Raw genomic sequence first — 26,007 nt, forward strand, 5'->3', positions numbered from 1 at the left:
AAAAAATATTCCAAATATTTCAATCACTATCTATCTATACTGCAGCTTTATTGGTTTATTTACCACCACCATGCTACATGTGTGTGCTTGCTTTAGTGTGAATCAGGGCTGCAGATATAAATATCTAAGTTATCCCTGATTATGTTACCCTTCTACCTCTTTGCAGTGTGTGCAAATTCATACATTTTCCAAAAAGGATCTGTAAGTGATGTTTATCTCCACAAAGATGAGCACATATGGTTCTGGATTCATCACAAAGGTGCTGGGGAGGGTATCAAGATACAGGAACATATCTCCATATATGGAGGCAATGTCCTTGAGTCAAATTGTTTAGGAATGTTGTGTTATATGAGATTGGACTTATTTTAAAAGATACATTAACACCATCCCTGCAATTTCATCCCTGCTATTAGCCTTTTTAGACCTCTTTACAGAGAAACGGTTTGTTCCATATTGCATAATAATAATAATAATAATAATTTATTATTTATACCCCGCCCATCTGGCCGGGTTCCCCCAGCCACTCTGGGCGGCTTCCAACAAAACAGAAATTCTAAAATACAGAAATCCATCAAACATTAAAATACAGAGATCCATCAAACATTAAAAGCTTCCCTAAACAGGGCTGCCTTGAGATGCCTTCTAAAGGTCTGGTAATTGTTGTTCTCTTTGACCTCTAGTCAATATAAAAAAATTGCAGGGAACTGGTTGATCATTTACTTACTGCCACAGGAGTAACCATTTCAAGAGTCTGAAGAAACACTGTTGGAAGCAAAGAAAGATTACTGGTATACAGTCAGACCTTGATTGTCGAACGTAGTCCGTTCCAGAAGCCTGTTCGGCTTCCAAAATGTTTGACAACCGAGGCGTGGCTTCCAATTGGCTGCAGGAGCTTCCTGCACTCAAGCGGAAGCCGCGTCAGACGTTCGGCTTCCGAAAAACGTTCAAAAACCAAAACACACACTTCCGGGTTTTCAGAGTTTGGGAGCCGAAACATTCCAAAATGGAGGCGTTTGGGAACCAGGGTTTGACTGTATGTATAAAGGTGTGAGATATTGCATTATTAGGCAAATTGGCACACAAACTGAGAGCACTTAGTGGCCCATATAAAAGAGACACATTTATTTATGAACCTCCAGCAACAGCTTCTAAACAGATGTGGTTGATAGGAATGTTTTTTATATACTTTTCTTCCTGTTGATGTTTCTTCTTTATACTGGACCATTGCACTCTGTAATTAAAAGAAAAAGGTTCCTTGATGGAAGCAGGAACTCTGATTGGCCAGGGAGGGTTCTTGCTCCTCTATAGGAGTTCCACATGCATATGTCTGGGCACCTAAGCACTCCCTTTCACACTAGTGCCAAATGTATCACAGGGCATGCCCAGCTGATACATTGGCATTTGGGGCGTAGGTCTAGTAGTGTAATCATTCTCCTTTGACCATGTGCCCAGTGGGCACATGGAAAGGTCCCAAACATACCTTAGGGCAGAGGTTCCCAAACTTATTTAGCCTGCCACCCCATTTTCAGGAAAAGAACAATACTCAGAGCCACCCTGGAAATCTACCTTATTTAAGCAGTCTTATTCAACATCTTTATCAATGACTTGGATGATGGGCTTGAGGGCATCCTGAGCAAGTTTGCAGACGACACCAAATTGGGCGGGGTGGCTAATACCCCAGAGGACAGAATCACACTTCAAAATGACCTTAATAGATTAGACAACTGGGCCAAAGCAAACAAGATGAATTTTAACAAGGAGAAATGTAAAGTACTACACTTGGGCAAAAAAAGAAAAAAAAAAGAAAGGCACAAATACAGGATGGGAGACACCTGGCTTGAGAGCAGTACATGTGAAAAGGATCTAGGAGTCCTGGTAGACCACAAACTTGACATGAGTCAAGAGTGTGATGCAGCAGCTAAAAAGCCAATGCAATTCTGGGCTGCATCAATAGGAGTATAGCATCTAGATCAAGGGAAGTAATAGTACCACTGTATTCTGCTCTGGTCAGACCTCACCTGGAGTACTGTGTCCAGTTCTGGGCACCAAAGTTCAAGAAGGATACTGACAAGCTGGAACGTGTCCAGAGGAGGGCAACCAAAATTGTCAAAGGCCTGGAAACAATGCCTTATGATGAACGGCTTAGGGAACTGGGTATGTTTAGCCTGGAGAAGAGAAGGTTAAGGGGGTGATATGATAGCCATGTTCAAATATATAAAAGGATGTCATATTGAGGAGGGTGAAAGGTTGTTTTCTGCTGCTCCAGAGAAGCAGACACGGAGCAATGGATTCAAACTACAAGAAAGAAGATTCCACCTAAACATTAGGAAGAACTTCCTGACAGTAAGAGCTGTTCGACAGTGGAATTTGCTGCCAAGAAGTGTGGTGGAGTCTCCTTCTTTGGAGGTCTTTAAGCAGAGGCTTGACAGCCATCTGTCAGGAATGCTTTGATGGTGTTTCCTGCTTGGCAGGGGGTTGGACTGGATGGCCCTTGTGGTCTCTTCCAACTCTATGATTCTATGATTCTAAGCAAACAGAAAGATGCAGTGACAAATTTGTGTTCTTTTATGTCTCTATATTTCCGCCTACAAACATATTCTTGAAGAATAAGTTAACAAGCAGCTCAATCCTATGCAAAGTAGTAGTCCAATCTGTCCCAGGGGGCGGGGCCAGCACCACAGCCCGCCTGCCATTGGCCAAATAGGCAGGCAACCTGTGATCCATTTCCTGAGCCTGGGTGAAACTGAGAAGCCTGGGGAAACCTGCCACCTCCAACACAACCACCAGATTCACAGGAAATCTCGTTGCTTTCCCACAGCAGCATCTAACCCACGGGTGTCAAACTCAAGGCCCGCTTGCCAAATGCGGCCCGCCAGACCTCGTCATGTGGCCCGCCGAGCGCCCCAGCCAGCGGGACCCAGCAGCGGGATCTTGCTGCTGAAGCGCCGCGCTGACAAAGCGCCGACGAACAGCTGGGGCCTGGGGGGGGGGGTAGGAAGGCGGCCGGAGCAGTGCTGCGTGGAGCGCCCCGAGCCACAGCAGGAGAAGGAAGAGGCAGCTTGCCGGGTCAGCACCCGGCAGCGCCGCACGGAGAGTCCGAGCCTCTGGGACGCAGCAGTGCTCTGTAGCACTTTGAATCCTCCTCCTCCTGCCACGGCTCGGCGCCTGGAAATGGCTGCTGCCCCATATATATGGGGACCCAGGTGGCGCTGTGGTTAAACCACTGAGCCTAGGGCTTGCTGATCAGAAGGTCGGCGGTTCGAATCCCTGTGACGGGGTGAGCTCCCGTTGCTTGGTCCCAGCTCCTGCCAACCTAGCAGTTCGAAAGCACGTCAAAGTGCAAGTAGATAAATAGGAACCGCTACAGCGGGAAGGTAAACGGCGTTTCCATGTGCTGCTCTGGTTTGCCATAAGCAGCTTTGTCATGCTGGCCACATGACCTGGAAGCTATACGCCGGCTCCCTCGGCCAATAATGCGAGATGAGCGCCGCAACCCCAGAGTCGGTCACGACTGGACCTAATGGTCAGGAGTCCCTTTACCACACACACACACACACACACACACACACACACACACACATATTCCAACTGCGTCAGACCAACACGGCTACCTACCTGAATTTAGAATCAGGGTATGGAGTTTTGCTTATAATGCATGACAACAACAGGATGGAAAATGTGACTGTGTGACTTCCATTGGCTCAGTCACACACACAATTTGGCCTTGGAGGGTTTTTCAGTAGCAGCCTGGAAGATAGATCTGTGGTTGCAGAATGAAATGTGGCTTCACTAACGCCGAATAAACAAAAAGAAATTCACACACACTTAACTCTCTGTGACTCAGGTGCCTATGGCTTCCCTTTGCCTTTGAAAAGCTTTTCCTTATGCAAAATGGTATTGTATCGGGGGGGGGGGGAGAGAAATCAATACCCCTCTTTGTTGTAATCACTGAAGTAGGTAAGTCAATGGAATATTTTTACTATATATTTTTTCCTGTCACGGGAGAAGTGGAGAAAAGTAAATTTTCAAGTGTTTTAGCGCAACCCATTTATTTTATGGTGCCATCCTAGCTTGTCAAAAACAAATGCATTTGATGCTTTTCATGAATATGTATGTGCTCTTGCACAAACATAGACTAGACAAATACGACTGACATACAAATGTTTCGGATGCACCCTGTCTTTTTTTCTATCCTCCTTAAGTGTACTTGATGTAGATTAATTCAAAGAGCAAAAAAAGCAAGAAAATAAAGCTCTTTTCTCCCCAGGAACCAGGCCGACTCTTATTCCCAGCCTAAAGTGAGCTGTTGTTTAAACTGGCCCTTCAATCGTTTCATGTCAAGGTTGTTATAATGTGAAGAGTGGGGCTAGGAATGAAAATGCATATGTGGGCGGGTGGGGAGAAGTGTTGTGTAGAAAGAAAAGGTAAGACATATGCTAAAACAGGATAAAAATCACTTGTGCTACATAAGAAAGGGGGGTGAACAAAACACCTTCAAATAAAGTGTGCTAGCATTCGGTAACCCAGCAGGAAGAGAAGAGAAATCTATCAAACAAAGATGTAATTAATTCATTCTGTCACATTGTTTCTTTGAATAACAAGGACAATGTTTGAAAGCTACCTACACGAACATGGGAAAGTGATGAAATGCATGTCATTCCTTTCTTGCTCAAGTCTACAGTGGAGCCTTTATAATTAAAATGGCTGTCATTATCAGGGCGGGGAGGCTGTGTATGTTCAGGCGTGTGTGGAGTGGCAGAGCCTATAAATTGCGGCAACCCCAGGGGGTTAAAAGACATCTATGTGTCCTATGCAACTACAGAATCATTGGGCAATGGCAGTCCATGGCATGGGAAATGTCCCTCTCACCCTATGTGTTTTAAAAAAGTATTGCTATTTAAATTATCTGTCTCACTTCTGTTGCGATGCCAACTGAAGCATGGGATATCCAAAACACAATGAGACACTCATTCCCGCCCACCCCCACCAAACATTTTCCATCCCCTCAAACTCTCATCCCTGCTATGCCGAGGACACTTGGAGCCATGCAGAGAAGTGCTCCACCCATTTTTGTGAGATGTGGTTTTTATTGGGAAAGTTGCCATGGTGGAGGATGAGCCACCTATCTTTCACTCATCATCCCTGTTTGTAGACATTGTTTCCCTGATTAGCTGCTGCCTGGGCTGGTGTGATAGAACAATTGTCCCTGAAGTAATGGAGACAACAGCTCCTTTATATTGGGGTGCATATCTGAATGCACATTCCAAGCTAATGGGGGGGGGAGAGAAACTAGAATATCACAGTGAAAGAAATGAATGTTTGTAAAGGAAAATGCAAAAATAAAAACAAACAAATGCACATTCCAGTATCCAAGTTCAAGGCGTTTTCCACCTGCAACACATTATGTTTAACAGAACCAATCTCCCTGCTGAGGGAACGCCAATTAGGTTGAGCTGGCAACATGGATGTCTTCCTCTTTCCCCGATACTTGCCCACTTGTGAACAATGTCATACCCCTTTGGGAAAAGAATGAAGAAACGATTGTTGTTGTGAGGATTTTGTGAGGGGCAAAACATTCCGTTTGACTTGACAGTTGAGATTAGAGTGACCTATCAGCCATGAGGTGAACAGTCATTTCCTGAGGAAGAATCTCTAGAGATGTCAAAGTCTTTGGGTCCGAGTGCCATCCTTGTGGGTCGTTGGTGCACTTTGTGTGGGTTTTTGAGAACCTTCAGGAAAATGCTTGGCGCAGGACAAAGTTTAGTTTAGGGGAAAGTTAGGGGAAGGGATGGAGAAGAGCAGAAAGAAAATAGAGAAGGGGGCTGGAGAGAAAAGAGAAGTACTGCCCGTTCTAACTGAATCTGTTTCAAATACAGCTAAACCAAACCTGGTCTGCAAAATTCTATTCAGCAAATTTTTATGTCAAATGTTTGCCAGATATCCAAGCCATTGCCAAATATTTGTCAAATAGTTGATATCTGTATCACTATTTGATGTTTTCTTTCAGCATTTGATATTTAACTATTGATAACTCATTTCAAAGGTGACATGTGACTAGGATTTGATCGTGTTTCATTGCTCTGTAGTGGTGTTCAGTGTCTGACAGTTATATGATGACTGGCATCCAGTGACATTTTATATTTTACTGTGTATAAAAGCTTATATGCAAAAGGATGCAGTATTTGATAAATGATGCATCAGTATTATTTACTTAGGATTGGACAGCTGCCAGCTTATGAGACTTCATATCCGACCTCACTCACAATCACAAAATGACATCAAGTCAAAAGCTCTCCCAATTACAAATGTCCCATTAAAAATTCCAAATTATGAATTTTTAAAATTGAGAGGCATCTTTAGGGGTTTCGGTACATTTCAAAGGTTTACAGACGTTGGTTTCAGGTCTAGCTAAAATTATTTTGATGCACCTTCTGATTAAACATAGGCAGTATTAGCAGAATAAAAGTAATGCTGTTTTTACCGATGTTCTGCAAGACTTCTGAATATTCTTCTCGTTTTGGAAGAGGCTTAAGGTTACAAACACTGCTGAAATCCTCCCAAAATTTATGTTATCTTAGATCAGGAGTTTAAGATTCTAGAGATGCCAATTGACTTTATGTTTCCTGTACAACTGCCAGAAACAGATCCTCTGTCTCCTGCATGTACTTCAGAGACACTAAACCAGATGGGGCTTTGAAACATTTCAACCCAGAGTTGGATGAAAGTCTGCTCCAGATGGTGGTGTGTTGCTAAATGCTCCTTTCAATGTATTTAAGTAAAGCATGTCAGAAAGCTCCTGTAAACAGTGCTGGGGATAAATTTAACGTAAATGTTATTTAACAGGAATCTGTTCTTCCCAGGTGCAGGAAGTTACCCGAGCAGTGTTGTAACCTGCATTCAGAATTCATGCCTGCGTTAATTTTGTCCTTTTTTTGTTTTTTTTCAAAATGCCTGCCTTCATGCCACACCACATGTTTAGTATATGTAAACTGTAAACATAGCTATGCTGTTTTCACCAGGAGATCTGAATAATTTTATCAGTAGGGTATAGTTGTATTTAAACAAAATCAGTTAAAGGGCTTTGTTGTGTTATTTTAAAGTCTGAAGTAAATTCCTAAAAAAATATTATTATTATTTTTGGTTAACCAGTAAGACTATGCTGATATGGAATAATTGTTTGGTTCCACTTCACATACAAAGCTGGCTTGCTTGCTGTTTATGGTCCCTGCTCAAAACTGCAGTGTAAAGCCATGTTGATGTGTATATCATCGCATAAGGTGTGCAGTTGACATTGCGTGCCGAGGTTCCAAGACATCCCCCCCAATAACTCAAACTTCACACAATATTTTAAGTTTAAGGTTTTGGGCATTAATTTGGCCACAGCTTTACTTAAATACAACTGAATGTGAGTGGTTGCTTAGGCATTGGTTCTTGCCATCTGTCCCCCGCCTGGGACAGATCTGACTCCCACTAGCCTAGTAGGGGAGCCAGTAGGTAAGCCTCTCTGGAAGAGATCGGGGCAGGGGCCCAAGCCCTTGACCTCATCCCTCCAATGCTCCCCGAGGCTCATGTGCGGCCCTGGCCCCTAACGGGGATAAATGGACAAACATGTAGAGCCCCAGGATTCCTTTAAAGGAATACCCCTAAAGGCAGCAGCAACAATGAGGGGTAGGCCCAACCAAAATCCGTACCCCTCCACCATCCAATTTGAACCAATGCCTAACCGCCAACCTTACAAGTTGTGACAGTTTGCTATGTAGTAGGCAAAAAACCACAAGGCACCAGCCAATCAGCCAAGTAGCAAAATTCCTACTAGGCCCCCGCATCAATACGGACGACCCCATGACAGGCACAGCAACGTCATGCACAAACAAAACCCCTAAATATAGGGGGGCGGGGGGGGGAGATCCGTTGCAAGCACCAAAAGTGAAACCGCAAGCTGCTTGCTCAGTATACATAGGCTGTGGCTGTCAATCAAATAATTGCAACATAACATTCTCCCCAGCAACAATACCCCAGTGGCCATCCAGACTGACCCACCCAACAAACCAGGGAATGTCTTGTTAACCCTTCCGCAACCCATGCTCTCCTTAAGGGGAGAACCTGCTTTGTCGTGTTATTTTAAAGTCTGAAGTAAATACCTAAAAAAAAATTGGGGGGGGGGTTAACCAGTAAGACTAAGCTGATATGGAAAAATTGTTCTTGCTTGCTGTTTATGGTCCTTGCTCAAAACTGCAGTTTAGAGCCATTTTGATGTGTATATCATTGCATCAGGTGTGCAGTTGACATTATCAGCACCACACTCTAACCAGATGAGTTACTTGACATCACTTTATTTCCCAAGCAATAATGATTTGTCCTTTATAATTTTTCTGTTCTCCCACCCCTCCTATACACTTATAGTTGTACAAAAAAAATCAAACCAACCATAAAATATTATTGTTGCCTGCTATATTTTTGTAGTGGGCAAAATCCAGCCTGGAACTAAGCATGGTTTGACACCTAAATTTAGTGAGATCAAGCACGTGTCACCCTCTGTTGAATTGTGGCCAGTGCATTTTAGAATTTTCCCGAACGCAAATTGGCTCCAAGCTGTTTGACAAACAGTAGCATATGTTCAGGCAGCTAAGCTAAAAATCTAGATGGTAGAAAGAGGCATGCTAGTTAATATTCACATCATGGATCCAAGCAATCAGGATCCAAGTCTTTTTTTTTTTTTTACTGTTCCTGAAATCATCACCACTACAAATCATAATCAACTTGTGTTGTCTGCCTCCATCAAAAAGCTCTGAAACATCTCGATCGATTTGCACCAACAAAGTGCTTTAAAAAGAGAGGGAGAGGTGTCATCTAGGCATGTTTGTTTGTTTGTTTGTTTAAAATGCTCACAGACCACGTGCTTTAAATCTGTTGATGGAGTTGATAGTTTATGGGAGAACAAAAATGAAATCCAAGGCATGGGCAGATCCGAATGTTTCTCCTCGATGTCCCTTTTGCAAGGTGTACATGAAAGGCAAGATTCAGCTCAAAAGCAGCTCAGCATTGTGAGAAGTGGATCAGTTTGACAAGAACTTCGTTGGGCACAACTTGCTTGGTTCTTGGGTCCGAAGCCAATACTTGGGGAAATTAGAGGTTTCTTACGTATTATACGTTATGTGGGGAACCAAACTAAAGTCATATACTAGTTACAGGTAGGTAGCCGTGTTGGTCTGAGTCGAAGCAAAATAAAAAAATTCCTTCAGTAGCACCTTAAAGACCAACTAAGTTTATATTTTGGTATGAGCTTTCGTGTGCATGCACACTTCTTCAGTATATGACTTAAAGTCATATACTGTTTGACATAATTTGATATCTTTTATAGGCACTGTAGCCCTTAAAGGTAAAAGGTAAAGGGACCCCTGACCATTAGGTCCAATCGTGACCGACTCTGGGGTTGCGCGCTCATCTCGCATTATTGGCCGAGGGAGCCGGTGTATAGCTTCCAGGTCATGTGGCCAGCATGACAAAGCCGCTTCTGGCAAACCAGAGCAGCACATGGAAACGCCATTTACCTTCCCGTTGTAGCGGTTCCTATTTATCTACTTGCATTTTGACGTGCTTTCGAACTGCTAGGTTGGCAGAAGCTGGGACCGAGCAACGGGAGCTCACCCCATCACAGGGATTCGAACCGCCGACCTTCTGATCAGCAAGCCCTAGGCTCAGTGGTTTAACCACAGTGCCACCTGGGTCCCACTGTAGCCCTTAGCGAGTGAAATAAAACTAATGTTCAGAGAGCTAGGTGCAGCCATTTTGTTGCAATGCAATGCCTGCCAAGTAATGTATGGAAAAAATGTTATATATTGGTAAAAAAATAACATAGCAAAATATATTATGTTAGGGGAAATTGCCTGCAATATATATTGGACAAAATAGTATTAAAATGTGCCTTTTAAGAGAGATGTGTTCCATGAGGGCTTTTAAAAGATTTTCAGACTGATGCAGAAATGTGAACAGCTGGACTTAAGTCTGGAAAAATTAGAAAGATGGAGAAACATAGACAGATACCTCCGCCCATCCCTAGAGGGGTCCAAAGAAAAGTAAACTTTAAAATTTCAGAAAAATAGGTGGAAGTGCTAGCGACTGATGAGTGAATGAAAAACAGTTTGAGGCTTTACAGTATTTTTGTTTTCTGCTCAGCTGACACCAAGTGAAATGTTCTACCTTCTGCATCGTTCCCAAAGGCACCATGATTTGAAGTACAAGGAAGAGGCCCAGTAAAGTCATTCCCCGGTTGGAAATGAAACTATTTTTAACCAACAGTGAGACTCTCTGTTTCCTCTGAATCTCTGAGGCAACACAGAAGCGTCCCAGAGCAGCCTGATATGCTTCAAGAGTCTTTGGGGAAGTTCTGCTTCACCTTCGTCAAAGCCTGATTCACTTCAAAGCAAGCTGCTTTGTTTTTTTGGATTCTGGATTTGTTCAAGCACACTCTGAATGCTGAACTGGAAGACTTTGGGTAAACACGAATCGTTCTATCCAATGCTGGTCTTATGAAGTAGACCCATTGAGTAGACAAGACTAAGGTTCATGAATTGCAACAGGTCTACTCTGGTACAACCCTACTGTGGTTTATTTTTTAAATGTCCTCTCAAAATATTTAAACATTTGTTCTAATATTCATGTAATGCGGGTTCACCATCATGGTGAGCACGATTTGCGGTGGGGGCTTAACAAACCACTCCTGAGTTGCAAAGGTGGGGGCATGAGTGGTCACCGTTTGATAGGTCCCTGGCTGTTGTTGGGCAAATTTGTAGGTTGCAAGTTGATGGGTCAGCCCCTTGAGTATTTAAGCTAAAGAGAGAGGTTTCTCTTTCTCTTTGGCTGCGTTTTCGGATCCCCACCCTCCCTCCGCTGTTTTTAGGCCTCTGTGTTGACATTGCTGTGCCTCTCATGGGGTTGCCTGTATTCAGGGGCCTGGTAGGAATTTTTCCATTTGGCTGATTGGCTGGTGCCATCTGGTTTTTGCCTACTGCATAGCAAACAGTCACAACTTGTAAGGTTGGTGGTTAGGCATTGGTTATTGGTTGTATATGGGGTCTTGTTGACTGTGTTGGCCCCTTGAGTTAATGCCTGCGTGTTGGGGAAATTCCGGTCAGGAATACAGGGGCTCTATGCAGTGTCCATAACCCCGGTCGGGGGCCAGCAACACGCATGAGCCCCTGGGAGCCTGAGGGGAGAGGGGAGAGCCTATTGCACCCGACTCCCTGTCTCTCCCTGTAGGGTTTCCCCTTGTTGACAAGGCGAGTTTATTTCTGTCCTTAGGTGACAGATGGAGAACTAATGCCTATGCAACCACTCACTTATTTTATATTTGTATTTTAATAAAAGTTGTGGCCAAATTCATGCTAAAAACCATTAAACAAAAATTCTGTCTATGGTGTGAGTTATTGGAGGGGTGGTTTTGGGGACCCCCACACGCAAATGTGTGCTTTCAGTTAAAATACTTCTTAAATGCATATTCCAAAAACTGCCAAGAACTGTGTGCAACATTTGGAGAAGTGCAAAATATGGTGGATTGCTCACTGTCACCCTGTGCATTAGTTTTAGAAGTCCACATCAGCTCACTTTGTATAGGAATTTGTAAAGATATAATTTGTCAGATATCTGTATTCAGCCCAGGATATTATTCAGCCCTGTGCTAGTCTTATATGCTAAAAAACAGTCTAATGGCTTAGTTAACAGCTAAAAGCCAGAAGTACCAAAACAAAAGATGGAAACTTTAGTCTTAATTATACCAGCAGGGAATAAACATATCCCTGAACCTGGCAGTTTTCAAATGAGGTTAATGTTGCTACCTCTAAATTAGTTGTTCACTTTAAACACATTGATCGATAATGTCAAGTCGTATGACAGATCATTATGTGAAGTTGCCTCTTAATTAATGGACATGAAAGATCCCTTTGTATGTGATACAAACAAGATATGGGGAGGAAAAAAGAATTTTGAATCTCACACCCTTGGAATGTAAATATATTTCTTACAACTTGGGAAATTGATCACTATCAATTAACAACCTGACTGCTGTAAAGAAATTAGATTAAAAACTCAGCTGTGCCGCTCGAGAAAATATGCTCTTATTCAATCTTGAAAGAAGTAATCCTCTTATCTGCTTGGTTATGGGTACTTTGAGAGCTGAATAAAGGAATACCTATCTAAGGGTAGTTGCTGGGGTTCTTGCCAATTATCCATCCCGGGTGACTGGTTTGAAAGACGAAGCTCATAGCCTGAGGTTTCAATGTCACCAAATGGCTTACCTGGTCTTATTGCTAGGAGAGAATACATAAGGTTTTGTAACACCAGGCCTTGCAATTCTTACGGTGAGGGAACCGCCAGAAGGCCCTCCGAGCTGGACTTCAGTGTCCGGGCTTAACGATGGGGGTGGAGACGCTCCTTCAGGTATACTGGACCGAGGCCGTTTAGGGCAGTGGTCCTCAACCTTGGGTCTCCAGATGTTTTGAGACTACAATTCCCATCATCCCTGACCACTGGTCCTGCTAGCTAGGGATCATGGAAGTTGTAGGCCAAAAAAATCTGGAGGCCCAAGGTTGAGGACCACTGGTTTAGGGCTTTCAAGGTCAGCACACCAACACTTTGAATTGTGCTTGGAAACATACTGGGAGCCAATGCAGGTCTTCCAGGACCAGTGTTATATGGTTTCGGTGGCCACTCCCAGTCACCAGTCTAGCTGCTACATTCTGGATTATGCCACCTCCTTGGTATCCCCTATGGCACTACCCCAGTAGCCTCTAAGCAAATAGGAGGTACTGCTGGTTTCCTCCCACTGCTAGGGAGGAAATGGCAGGGGGTGTCCTCTCGGGTCTCCTGGGCTCTGCATCCATCTGGATTGATTCAGAGCAGGCCCCTTTGACCCCGCGATGGCATTTGGATGAGGTTGATTTGATTTCCCCACTTGGTTCCCAAGGTATATCTTCACTACCCACTTGTCTCCTGGTGGGAGCACACTATTTTGTGGTTCAAATCAAGTGCCAAGTTGTCTTGGGCCAGCTCTGATTACTGCTTTTTTATCCAGGCAGGGTCACGTGCTTTGTAATTTTGCCAGTCCTGGCCAATCCAAAGGCTTCATAGTGTCTGCCAATGGAGGTTACCGGGAACTAGGCAGAGGGCTTTCTCGGTAGTGGCGTCTGCCCTGTGGAACGCCCTCCCATCAGATGTCAAGGAAATAAACAACTATCTGACTTTTAGAAGACATCTGAAGGCAGCCCTGTTTAGGGAAGGAGCAGGAGGACAGTATAGATTTGAAACAGTGGTTTACAGAGGGGCATAGTTCAGAAGGCAGAAGCTGGGATATACTGGATGGTGAACAGCCAGGAGAAGAAACACTAGAAGGGAGAGGGTTGACAGCTTCACAGTCTCTGGCAGCATTCCTCCGCTCAGCCCAAGGTCAAGACGGGCTCAGAAAGTGGTAGAACAGAAAGCACAGAGGGGACAAACTCAGATTACAAGACATAGAGACATAGACGTGACGTGTTGGTTCAAAGTGTTGGTGCTGACCTTTAAAGCCCTAAATTGCCCCGGCCTATGGACAAATGTATAGTTAAAGCTATGGTTTTCCCAGTAGTGATGTATGGAAGTGAGAGCTTGACCATAAAGAAGGCTGATCACCGAAGAATTGATGCTTTTGAATTGTGGTGCTGGAGGAGACTCTTGAGAGTCCCATGGACTGCAAGAAGATCAAACCTATCAATTCTGAAGGAAATCAGCCCTGAGTGCTCACTGGAAGGACATATCGTGAAGCTGAGGCTCCAATACTTTGGCCACATCATGAGAAGAGAAGACTCCCTGGAAAAGACCCTGATGTTGGGAAAGATTGAGGGCACTAGGAGAAGGGGACGACAGAGGACGAGATGGTTGGACAGTGTTCTCGAAGCTACCAACATGAGTCTGACCAAACTGCGGGAGGCGGTGCAAGACAGGAGTGCCTGGCATGCTATGGTCCATGGGGTCACGAAGAGTCGGACACGACTAAACGACTAAACAACAATGGACAAATGCCAGCTCCCTCGGCCTGAAAGCAAGATGAGAGCTGCAACCCCAAAGTCTCCTTTGACTGGACTTTAACCATCCATGAAACCTCTGAAAAATGCCTCTGTGTAATCTGTGTCTCTTCTAGTCACTTTGAGCTGCATACCAGAGCCCTTTGAATTGGGATCAAAGGAAAATAAAGCACTCTGCTTCTTAACTAAGTTTACTTATGCCTGAATGAGCTTGGCTTTTTATTATCCTAGAATATAAAATGCCTCTATAAGCACTGACAAAAGTAACACAATCCCATTTTTCTTCTCTCTGTCTCAAAGGAACTAAAGTTATGCTGTGGATCTTCATGTTTCTGTGTATATTATGAAATACATATATTTTTGAAATTGCAATTTCAAAGTTTTCTCAAGGGTACCTAAGGCAATGAAACTACAATTACTCGAATAAATTGGCTACAGAATATTACATGGACATTTCATTTAGAATGATCCGTGTATAATTTTAGTTCTGACATTAGAAGTGAACTGAAATATGGCACAATTTCAAAATTTTCAATTTAATGTTCGTATTTGACCTTGATCATCATTTGACAGTTGAATTCAAGAGTTTATATCCAAATCCAAATTCACCTGTATTGAGGGCTAACATGGATATAATATTATTATATTCCATGGAGAGTCATTGTTAGAAATATGTCTATTAGATATATAGGACATGTATAATTATATGGATATTATAGGAGTATTTAAAATCAAAATTGCTGTCTATGTTTTTGCAATTAGAACTGCCTGCCCAAAGAAGTTTATGTAACAGCAGGCAAACTGCTAGGTTGGCAGGAGCTGGGACAGAGCAATGGGAGCTCACCCCGTCATAGGGATTCGAATCACTAACCTTCAGACCGGCAAGCCCAAGAGGCTCAGTGGTTTAGACCACAGCACCACCCGTTGCTTTGTGCCAGCTCCTGCCAACCTAGCAATTTGAAAGCACACCAGTGCAAGTAGATAAATAGGTACCACTGTGGCAGGAAGGTAAACAGCGTTTCCGTGCACTCTGTTTTCCGTCACGGTGTCCAGTTGTACCAGAAGCAGTTTAGTCATTCTGGCCATGGAAAGCTGTCTGTGGACAAATGCCGGCTCCCTCGGCCTGAAAGCGAGATGAGCACCACAACCCCATAGTTTCCTTTGACTGGACTTAACCATCCCAGGGTCCTCTACCTTTTCCCTTTACCTTTATGTAAGCAGTAATAACCTTTCCCTCAGCAGCTAGGTTCTTTAACAAGAGATTAATAGCTGGCCAGATAAGAGGAGGAAAACATATTGTGATGTAATGATAAGGAGTTGACACAAACAAGGAGAATTGCCAAGGAAATGTTTGGGAAAGAAAGGTAACAGAATATGCAAGCCAAAACTTGCTGAAAAGGAACGATTGAGGATGGCACCTTAATAAGATAGTGGAGGTTTCTAAGTGGAAAATGACTCCAACTATGTTGTGATCAATTGGAAGGCTAAGTAGACAGTCCACGAGCTGTTCATGCATTGCTGTTGCCAATAATGTTGCGTAAATGATACGGACACAAGGATTTCATATATTTACCTGAGAAAGAGTCTTTGATTATTTGAGGGCATGTACTGTTGTCAGACCATGCTTGTGACAATAGCCTCATGGCTGACCATTCAGCACTGTCTTATTGATTAATAGATCTCTGTTGAGCCTACGTTCTGTACCAGTCTACTGTTCCGCAGTCTACTCCAAGGAAGGGACCATAGGAATTTTCCTAACAGTCAGCTTGTAGGTAGAGTCAAATGTTCAGTGCTGATATTGTCAGCTAGACAACGTTAACTGCTGTTTTGGTCTGCCATCTTGTTTTTAAAATGGTGCTTGGCATCCAAACATCAACAAAGATTTCTGTTCTGACCTCAAAAATCGATGATGTTTCAGTGGTGGCCCTATTCCAAAAAAGGGATGAAGTCACACCAAAGTCATGTTTGGGTACACCAACTTGATTCAAAATTGACAAAGAGCCCTGCCCCCACCCCCAGAACCTTTGTGCCAAGTTTGGCATCTGAATATATAGCAAACATACATACATAGCACTTTCTAAAATACAAAGCAGATTATAACTTCTTATTGGAATTACTTTAGTTGTGTTTTCAGGGCAGTAGGACAGTATCTTATCTATCATGTCCATTTTAATTTCCTAGGCTATTGAAAAGTGAAGAAAGGATGGTGCAGGAATCAGAATTTGAGGGGATGCTTGTATTTCTTGATAAGATCTAGAGCAGGGGGTCCCCAGACTACGACCCGTGGGCCGAATACGGCCCGATGAACTGATATATCTGGCCGGTGGCAATCCCCGCCACCCGCTGCCACCATCTGTGGCACGGCGGCCCACTTCTGGGTCTGTGGAGCACTGGAAATAGCTTGCGCGCATGCGCAAGCGTCATTTCCGGCGCACTTCCAGGTCGGAGGAGGCCCGTGCGCATGCACACAAGCTATTTCCGGTGCTCCGGCGCCCCGGAAATGTGCCAGAAATAGCGTGTGCACATGTGTATGGCCGCGCGCTCCCACGTGCTCCCCTGCCCTCCGGCTCACCGTGCGATCGGCTCTTCAGGCACTGGCCCAAAGCACGGTAAGTTGGGGAACCCCTGATCTAGAGTGTGATATCTTGAGTTTGTGATATATTGTTTCACATCTTTTCAAACCAGTGCAGATGTGACTGGGCATTCCTTAAATCATAGTTAAGCTCCTGCTCTCCCCAGGCCATTATTTCTGGAGCATGAATTTCCCCAGGCACGCACATATGCACACACTCTTCCTCAACCTTAGCCAATAGTGAGGGCGAATTACATGGATCAGCTCCTTTTTCAATGGAAAGGGAGGAATCAATGATCCCATGACTTCCTCAGCTTCTTAGAATTAGAACTTATTTACACAATGCACACTTAATTATGGAATTAACAGCCCCAAGATGTGTTGATGGTTGTGGGTTTCACGGGCTTTAAGGCTGTTTACTCTGAATCCAGTGCGTTTCCAGCGCTGGTTTGTGAAGCCGTGCACACATGGTGTTAGCACAACTCACATTGATCCTGTAGTTTTTGTGAGTAAAACTGTGTTTTGATGCATTTTCCCCTAAACCAGCTTTGGTCTGATCTGAGAACATAAGTCATATGAAAACATACACACTCACCCTTCACACAGGCAATGGGTGTGGACAGACAGTGGAAACACATAAAACGTCAATGATGTATATGACATGCAATTGCAATTTGAAAAGCTGTGTGTGTGTGTGTGTGTGTGTGTGTGTGTGTGTGTGTGTGTAAATGATCCTGCTGTGTTTTATGCCAGTACTGTGTATACAACTTAAAAGAATTCGCTATTGGCCTACCAATAGCTGCTAGTCATGGTGGCTATAGGGAATCTCCATAGGTAAAGATAAAGGGACCCCTGACCATTAGGTCCAGTCGTGACCGACTCTGGGGTTGCGCGCTCATCTCGCATTATTGGCCGAGGGAGCGGGCGTATAGCTTCCAGGTCATGTGGCCAGCATGAAAAAGCCACTTCTGGCAAACCAGAGCAGCACATGGAAACACCGTTTACCTTCCCGCTGTAGCGGTTCCTATTTATCTACTTGCATTTTGACGTGCTTTCGAACTGCTAGGTTGGCAGGAGCTGGGACCAAGCAATGGGAGCTCACCCCGTCACAGGGATTCGAACTGCTGATCAGCAAGCCCTAGGCTCAGTGGTTTAACCACAGCGCCACCTGGGTCCCTAGGGAATCTCCATATACACCCACATATTTTTTTATTGTTGGCCTTAATACTTTTAACAATATGCTCTTGAAAAATAAATCCCTTAATGTGAACTTGCATTTCTTTTTCCAAGGCATGTTCTTCTCTCATTTGGGCAAGGAAGAATTATAATGCTTAGAGAAAAAATTGGCACTTATGTCAATCTAGCCAAAGTTAAGCAATGTTAAGTCCTCTTGATTTCAATGGTAAAGATTTAAGTACATGCTTTAAAAAAGTTTTCAAACGCCTCACTCTCATATATGGTGTCAACTGTGAAGACAGATATAAAGATTCAAGTGGAAATATGACTTGGCTACACATCAAATGTTAATCAGGAATCTAATTAGGTTCTCTATGAATTTGTTACATTTTCATCAAAAGGTGTTTTCAGTCAAAAGCGTGGGGGGAGTACTACAATGTACAAAAGAAAGAAAGAAAACTAAATGATTGTATAAGCTTTCAAAAAGTGAATCTATCCAGATAGGATAAATGAAAACTTTGTAGTGACATTATACTAAAGCATAGGCATCCTTAGTCTTGGGTGTCTTTTACTTTAAATTCAAAACATTGATTTTGTTCCAACTCCTTGATTGAGCTAAGCTAGATCATTAATTGTAGGGTCCATTAGTCAGTATTGAAACACGAATTAATGCGTTGGGCGTTTCCCCGTGCAGATTTAGTAAAACAAACTACATGTGTGTGTGCTTAAAGACAGAGTGTTGGCATGTTACACTTTTAAAAATAATTTATTGAGCTTTTTTTGTAATCCATTTATTTGACTTGTCAAGAGAGAACATAATATAGTAAACAATCAATCCCAGCCTGCCCCTCCTTTTTCTCAAAATGGTTTGGGTACAGACGGCTCTCTGTTTATTTGCAATATCAATGACATTTTTAGACAACGTTTTTTGAGTAGTAAGTGAAAGACAATTAGAACACGTAGCTTGTAATATTGCAGAAAAATAGTGCTTGGTTTTTTTGTTCTTTGGTTTGGCCAATTCATTCTTTAAAAAAGAAAAGAAAAGCAAATCTAAGGTAAATTGTACTACTCTTGAATTGTTTAATCAAATCAAATCTTTACTGTTACAGTCAATGATCACCATTAAGGAAAGAAAATAAGGAGTTCATAGAGCACATTATCCAGTGGGGGGAGAGAATAGAATCAAATAAAAGTAGCACAGAGTGAAATAAAATGGGCATCAACATTTTAAAAGTTGTAGTAAAATTATGAACTCCAAAGAGGAAAATGCCAAAATGCCTGGGGTCAGTTCCTCATTAATTAGACAAGATGGTCTACAAGCAATGGAGTCAGCTCTGTTAGGGCAAATGGGGCACTGCCTCACCAACCTCATTGTACCCCTGCCCCAGGTCAAAAAGGGGCCCATTCCTCCAAGCCCATCAGCCTTCCTAGCAACAAATCCAGGAAGCAGACCTAGCTGCCAGCTTTCATATTCTTAGTCTCAGTTTTGCCCTTGTGCAAGTTGTCCAGGAAGAGGTTACTCTGCCTGCCATTGGCACAAGCTCCACTATCAGTTGACTTATCTGCTTTCTGCCCTGCCAGTCTCAATGGGCACCCCCCCCCACACACACACAATGTCCCTAGAATATTTCTTTAGATTGGGACCTCCTTTGACAATGAGCTCCCAAACCATTTGCTGAATTTGAAATCATGTCGAAATTGCTTAAGCAGCAACCCAAACCAAATGCGTAGAACCCAACGGGAGTATTTCAGCTCATCCTGCAATTTTTCTTCCTCTTCATCCGTGACATCTCTTTCCATCATTATTCATGTAGAGGCTTGGACTTCAGTAGGTGGTCTCCTAATGCTTTAATATTGAACAATCAAGCTGAGAACACCTGGGGTGCCGGATAATTACAGCGTGTGCGTTTGTAAAAACCACTTGCAGGCTCAGATGTTTCAGGGAAGGGATGCCCAAGGAATGAAAGAAAAGGAGAGAGAGTAAACCTTAACAGCCCATATTGGAGAAGCAACATCAAAGGTGGGTGTAAAAATGTATGAGATACAGAGCTGTGCGTGCAAAATAGGGCAACACTTATAATCAGAAGAGAGCCTGCAGATGTCTGGTTCTCCATGCAATTGATGTTGCCACAATGAAAGATTAAAGTGTGAAGCACCTGCAAGAAGCTGTCATTTGTTGCCTCCTTAATACAATTTGTTTATTGCAGTACTAGGGATTGTGCCCCTGCTTGTGTTGCTCACCATCTACCTGCCACCCTTTTTCAACCCCACCCACTTGACAAACCACTCCCTTTGTTGGGGGCGCCCATTATTTGGGGGGAGGGGAATGTCTGTCAGTTTGCATTTCTTAGTGCAGAAATATTGGGTGGCTTCCAACAGAAAAACGAAATAAAACAATCCATTAAACATTAAAAGCCTCCCCAAACAGGGCTGCCTTCAGATGTCTTCTAAAAATCTGGTTGCTGTTTTTCTCTTTGACATCTGATGGGAGGGCGTTCCACAGGGCAGGCACCACCACCGAGAAGGCCCTCTGCCTGGTTCCCTGCAACTTGGCTTCTTGCAACAAGGGAACCGCCAGAAGGTCCTCGGCACTGGACCTCAGTGTCTGGGCAGAACGATGGGGGTGGAGACGCTCCTTCAGGTATACTGGACCGAGGCCATTTAGGGCTTTAAAGGTCAGCACCAGTATTGATCTGATGTGTAGAGATCTTTCTGATTCTAATTCATTTGAGAGGTTTCTGGAAGTTTCTGGAATCTTCTCTGTATGAAAGAAACTTCATGACTGTTTGGGTTATACCTTCAGAGAAGCTGAGTACAGCTGGCTTGAACTGGTTCTCTTATCTCTTCCAAGTAAGGCCATGTTGACTATAAATCTAGGCCAGAAGGAGCCTGGATCTTACCTTCTCTTTCTATCTCCTTTGTTCTGCTATTCTGTTCTGCAGGCTATAGTGTTCAGGTTTAGTCTCATTATAAGTTTTTGTTAGTTTTATTGTAAGTGCTGCAACTGGATTTTTATGGACTGTGCCATCCTGAATGTACTGGATTAGTGACCAATTTGCTCATTTCCCTTCGGTCATGTGTGTGTGTGTGTGTGTAAATGAATGGGAGAAAGGTGTGAGGTGGGCAGAGACATCGGAACAGGATGGTTGCTGGGGAGTTGTCCCACTGTCCTAGCCTACCTTACCAGTTCTTCTGCCTGCCTGCTTGCCTGGGCTGCCCAACTGCTGTTCTGTTGTCATGCTGCAGTTTATGTGGCCACCTACTGGCAGCCACAAATACTGCATCATGACAACATCCTTACAATTTTATTATATACTAAGATAAATGGATTCTGAACAGCAGCTAATATAGAGTTGCTGTTAGCAGGGTCAGAGGAACTAGGACTGCACATGGATAGGATGGAGCCAATGTATACCATTTTTGCACACCTAAGTATCCAATAGAAACCTGCCTTAAACAACATCAGATAATTGATCCCACTAGCTCTGTACTGTCTTCACTCACAAGCAGCAGCTCTCCAGCACTTCAGACATGAGTCTTTTCCAGTCCAGAGATGCCAGAGGGTTAGACCTGGTACACTTTGAATGCATAGCATGGGCTGTACAGCAATATGAACCTCAGCCTCTGTTCAGAATGTTAAGGCTTATCCAAATTTTTGGTGCTTGAGGAGGTACATCCCTAATATCTGACACAGAAAAAAATATATACATTGTAACTTCCAGTTCAATGCAGAATATGTTAATTCTGCATGCCATAAGGTATGCAATCCCACTTTCAAAGCAGGCTTCTAATAAGTATTCCAGGAGGCAGAAATAAATTGTTTGTCTTTTTGACTATCTGAATAAATTACAATAATGAGTTGTTAATACTTTCAGATTATTAGGAATCGTGTATGTTCCCCAGATGGCATCCAAATTCACTGATCTGTTATTTTTTATTATTACATATTTATGCATTAGTGGCAGCAGTCCGTAATAAGGAGTCCAGGAATCTGGAGAGTCCTTTAGTGAACCCCTGAAACATGGACTCCATTGACAATGGCACAGTACCCAGAGAGTATGCATTCTCATCGAACTGCAGCATTTCATCTCTTTACCCAAGTGCTCATCTCCTCATACTCTCTCTGTATTCATTGTAACCACTCAGCCATCACAAATAAAGCTTCAGGCTTAAATCTGATCTCTCTCTCTGTGTGTGTGTTTTTCTATCTCTTTTGCTCCCATATTCAATTCATCAAGTCATGGTCCAAGGGTCATGGCCACAGGTTAAGGTGCGCCACCCCAGAGATCCTCAGGAAGCAAAAAGTTTTCACTGAGATGATGAGTCTCCTATCAATCATCTCCTCCAGTAGCAAACTCAGCCAACTAGTTTGAAGGCAAAATGAGTCACCCAAAATAAGGGGATGTTGTTGTTGTTGTTGTTGTTGTTGTTGTTGTTGTTGTTTTGTTTTGTTTTGTTGTACATAATTCAGGGACTACTATGGTCCGATTCAGAGGTCACTTTCAAGGCAAGGACACACATCTGGAATTCTGAGAAAGGGCACTAATAAAAGAATAGCTACAGTGGGGGCATGACATCGTTCCAAATAGTTGCCATGTCTAAAAGAGTAGAAAAAGGGACAAGAGTGAAAATTGGTATAGGCATAATTCCCCTTCCCAACTGCCAAGAGGAAAGGAGCTCCTACACCAACCCTAAAAGGACTCCTGACAGTTAAGTCCAGTTGCAGATGACTCTGGGGTTGCGATGCTCATCTCGTTTTACAGGCCGAGGGAGCCAGTCTTTGTCCACAGACAGTTTTTCCAGGTCATGTGGCCAGCACGACTAAGCTGGTTCTGGTGCAACAGAACACCAAAACAGAGCAGCACAAGGAAACACTGTTGACCTTCCCACTGCCGCGGTATCTATTTATCTACTTGCACTTTTTGGCATTCTGTCAAACTTCTAGGTTGGCAGGAGCTGGGACCGAGCAATGGGAGCTCACCCCGTCACAGGGATTCGAACCGCCGACCTTCTGATTGGCAAGCCCAAGAGGCTCAGTGGTTTAGACCACATCGCCACCCAGGTCCCTTACAACAACCGCCTCTGCACTCAGTCACAGAGAGGAGTTTTTTTTGCACCTTTGAACAGAGCAGAGGAGCACATGTGTTGTGGATATGGGGGGGATATTTACTGATACCTTTCATGGGTGATATAGGGGATAGTGGTGGGCAGACTGTCTCATGGGGATGGTGCCCAGGATTCTAGTGGGACAATGTAGATAAGATGAACTAATATGGGGCATGGCAGTTTGAAAACTAACTACTGGAATTAGTGCCCCGGTCAGTTTTTGATTATTTAATAATTTAATATGATATTGTCTTGATACTGTCAGGAACCATGCTGCAGAGGGCTGCACTGAGGAGGAATGGTGGGAGCCTCCCCATTCCCCAATCTCCTGCTCCAGATCTTGAATCTTCCCAGGAGCAGGAGGACAGTATAGATTTGAAACAGTGGTTTACAGAGGGGCATAGTTCAGAAGGCAGAAGCTGGGATATACTGGATGGTGAACAGCCAGGAGAAGAAACACTGGAAGGGAGAGGGTTAACAGATTCACAGTCTCTGGACAGCATTCCTTCGAGGTCAAGAAGGGCTCAGAAAGTGGTAGAACAGAAAGCACAGAGGGGACAAGCTCAGATTACGAGACATACACGTGACATAGGTTCATAGGGACCGAAGGGGATGGGCTCTTTAATTGGGAGCACTGCCATTACTAGGAGATGTGTTCTTTGTTCTCTCGCTGTGATTAGTAAAGTTTCTAACTGGTAAGGAGACTCCTTTTCCTTTGTTCTGCTTAGCTACGCCCATAGGGGAGGAAGCCAATTCCCCGAAGCCTGACAGCTACACAGCATATGATCAGTCACAAATTAGAAGGGACAATTTAATTCACCTGTGGCAACAAAAACCACTCTTAGGATGGCTCTGGAAGTCATGGTTAAGGCCATTGCATAAAGTCTCTATATGGCCAACAGGCAGACAAGAACCCATATGCCCGGTGGACCATTGCTGCAGCTGATGCTTCCTGGGAAAGCATGAAACAAACCAGCTGCTTCCCCAACACTAAAGAGTCCTGTAGTTTTCCTTCATCCGTCTTTTATTATCTGATCTCCTCTGCAAGTACAAGAAAATCCCATTACTATGCCAGCTAAACTATCTCCTAGAAATTCCCCACTACTATTTATTTTTTTACTCCCAATTTCTCTTTTCTTTACCTGTGTTGGCTTATTTCCTTCAGCGGATAGTACTTCTACTGATCTCCTTTCTGCCCCAAAGCTTATAATTCCAAACAACCTTTTCTCCATATACCTACTTAACCAGAATGGCATCTGATGGACATTTTTTTTTTTACCTGTTCAGACTTAATAGGATTAATTTCCCTTGTGGTGCACACAATAGCTTCTTAAGCATTAACTACTTTTTCCCTTCTATTTTTTGCAGTGAATGTCATATGCAATGCATAATAGAATTCCAATTAACTTTTCTGCAGGGTACTTACTTATATACTTTGAAAATTATCTGTATTATGAAAAGAAAGGAGGAAAGGCAAGAGTTTGCATCTGATAATAAAGTTTATTCTCCCTCAGCAACCAGAAATGCTGATACACTCTTCATTTGCCAAAAAAAGATTTTTAATTGTGATCTTCCAGTTTTGATGAAATTCCTTCACCCAGGAGGAAAGAAGGAATGAGTGGGCAGGGCCCAGAAGAACCGTAAAATGTCACAGAGTCACAAAAATCTTGACCCTAACAAAGCACAATTGTTTGTTTCAACATTTTATTAAACCAAATGGCTTTCAAGGCATCAAGGAAACATAATAGCTTATAATAAAAAATAAAGTAAGCACATTTAAAAAGTCGTCTCTATAACAAAGCAAAACATAGAATGACTCAAACAAATCCATCATTAGGAGTAACAGCAACCACACTGGAGAGACCCACTCCAAGTCCCAACGGCTGCCCGTGGGGCACATGCACAGTAGCGCAAACCCACGGACACAGGGACTGGACGCAGAGACACTTGGACTTTATTATATAGGATGCCTAACCGCAACCTTACAAGTTGTGACGAATTGCTATGCAGTAGGCGAAAACCAAGTGGCACCAGCCAATCAGCCAAATGGAAAAATTCCTACCAGGCCCCTGCCCCAACAGCAGACGACCCCATGACAGGCACAGCAAGGTCAAACGCAACAGCCTAAATAAAGAGGAGGGTGGGCAGGTGATCCGAAGCTCGCAGCAAAGAGAAAGAGAAAGCCCAGGCTGCGAGCAAGGAATATAAAACCAGTGGGCTGTCCCCAGATTGCAATATCCAAATCTACGCCACAACAAGAATCCACCAATTGCAGACCTGGTCATCTAGTCAATCCCCACCCAACAGAAAGGGAGGGTGTCCTGTTAGCCCCAACCGCAACTTAGGCTCTCCATGAAGGAGAACCTGCTTTGTCAAGAGTGCACAGAGGAATTGGACCTGAATCTCACAAAGGAACCCAGTGCCACTTGAACTTCTGTTTCATTTTATTTGCTAGAATGTCCTACAATGTTTCTAATAGGAATGATGATACTCTTGTTTACTTCCTTGTTACTGTGATGATCGTTGAAGACGTGTGTTCTGCTGCTTGAAAGCACAGAGGGTAAAAAAAACAATCACTAATTTATGCTGTTTGCAAAAGAGATTTTTTTGCAATGCTTTCCCGTTCCCAAAGGGGATGGATACTGTAAGTGCAAGATGAGTTGTTATTCTTGAAACATATAGCCCAAGAAAACTCAGGAGGTATTATCTTTCCCTGAAGCATAGCCTGCAGAAAAGCTGCGGAAATTTTCTTCATTACTGTGAATTATCTCCTCCCCGATGGATCAGTAATGCTGTGCAGATCTGAAGAGTTTGTTGCTACTTTGATAGGTGTCTATAATTTAGAAGATTGTCTGATGTCTAATATCAAGATCCTAATGAAAGGTCCCAAGAACAATCTATGAGTCGGTTTTCAGGGAAGTGGCTTAACAAATATGTTTTGCATCCATAAAATGGGCAATTTGCTCACTAGTATAACTATGAATTCTTCACCAGATTCCCAATGGATACGATCAGTATTAAGCAAACCAAAAGGTAGGTAGAAATCAAGCCTTGATTAATCCCATAAATATCTGCGACTGCACTGGACCTGATAAAAAT

The sequence above is a fragment of the Zootoca vivipara genome, chromosome 7 (assembly GCF_965207765.1).
Source record: "Zootoca vivipara chromosome 7, rZooViv2.hap1.1, whole genome shotgun sequence".
Classification (NCBI taxonomy): Eukaryota; Metazoa; Chordata; class Lepidosauria; order Squamata; family Lacertidae; genus Zootoca; species Zootoca vivipara.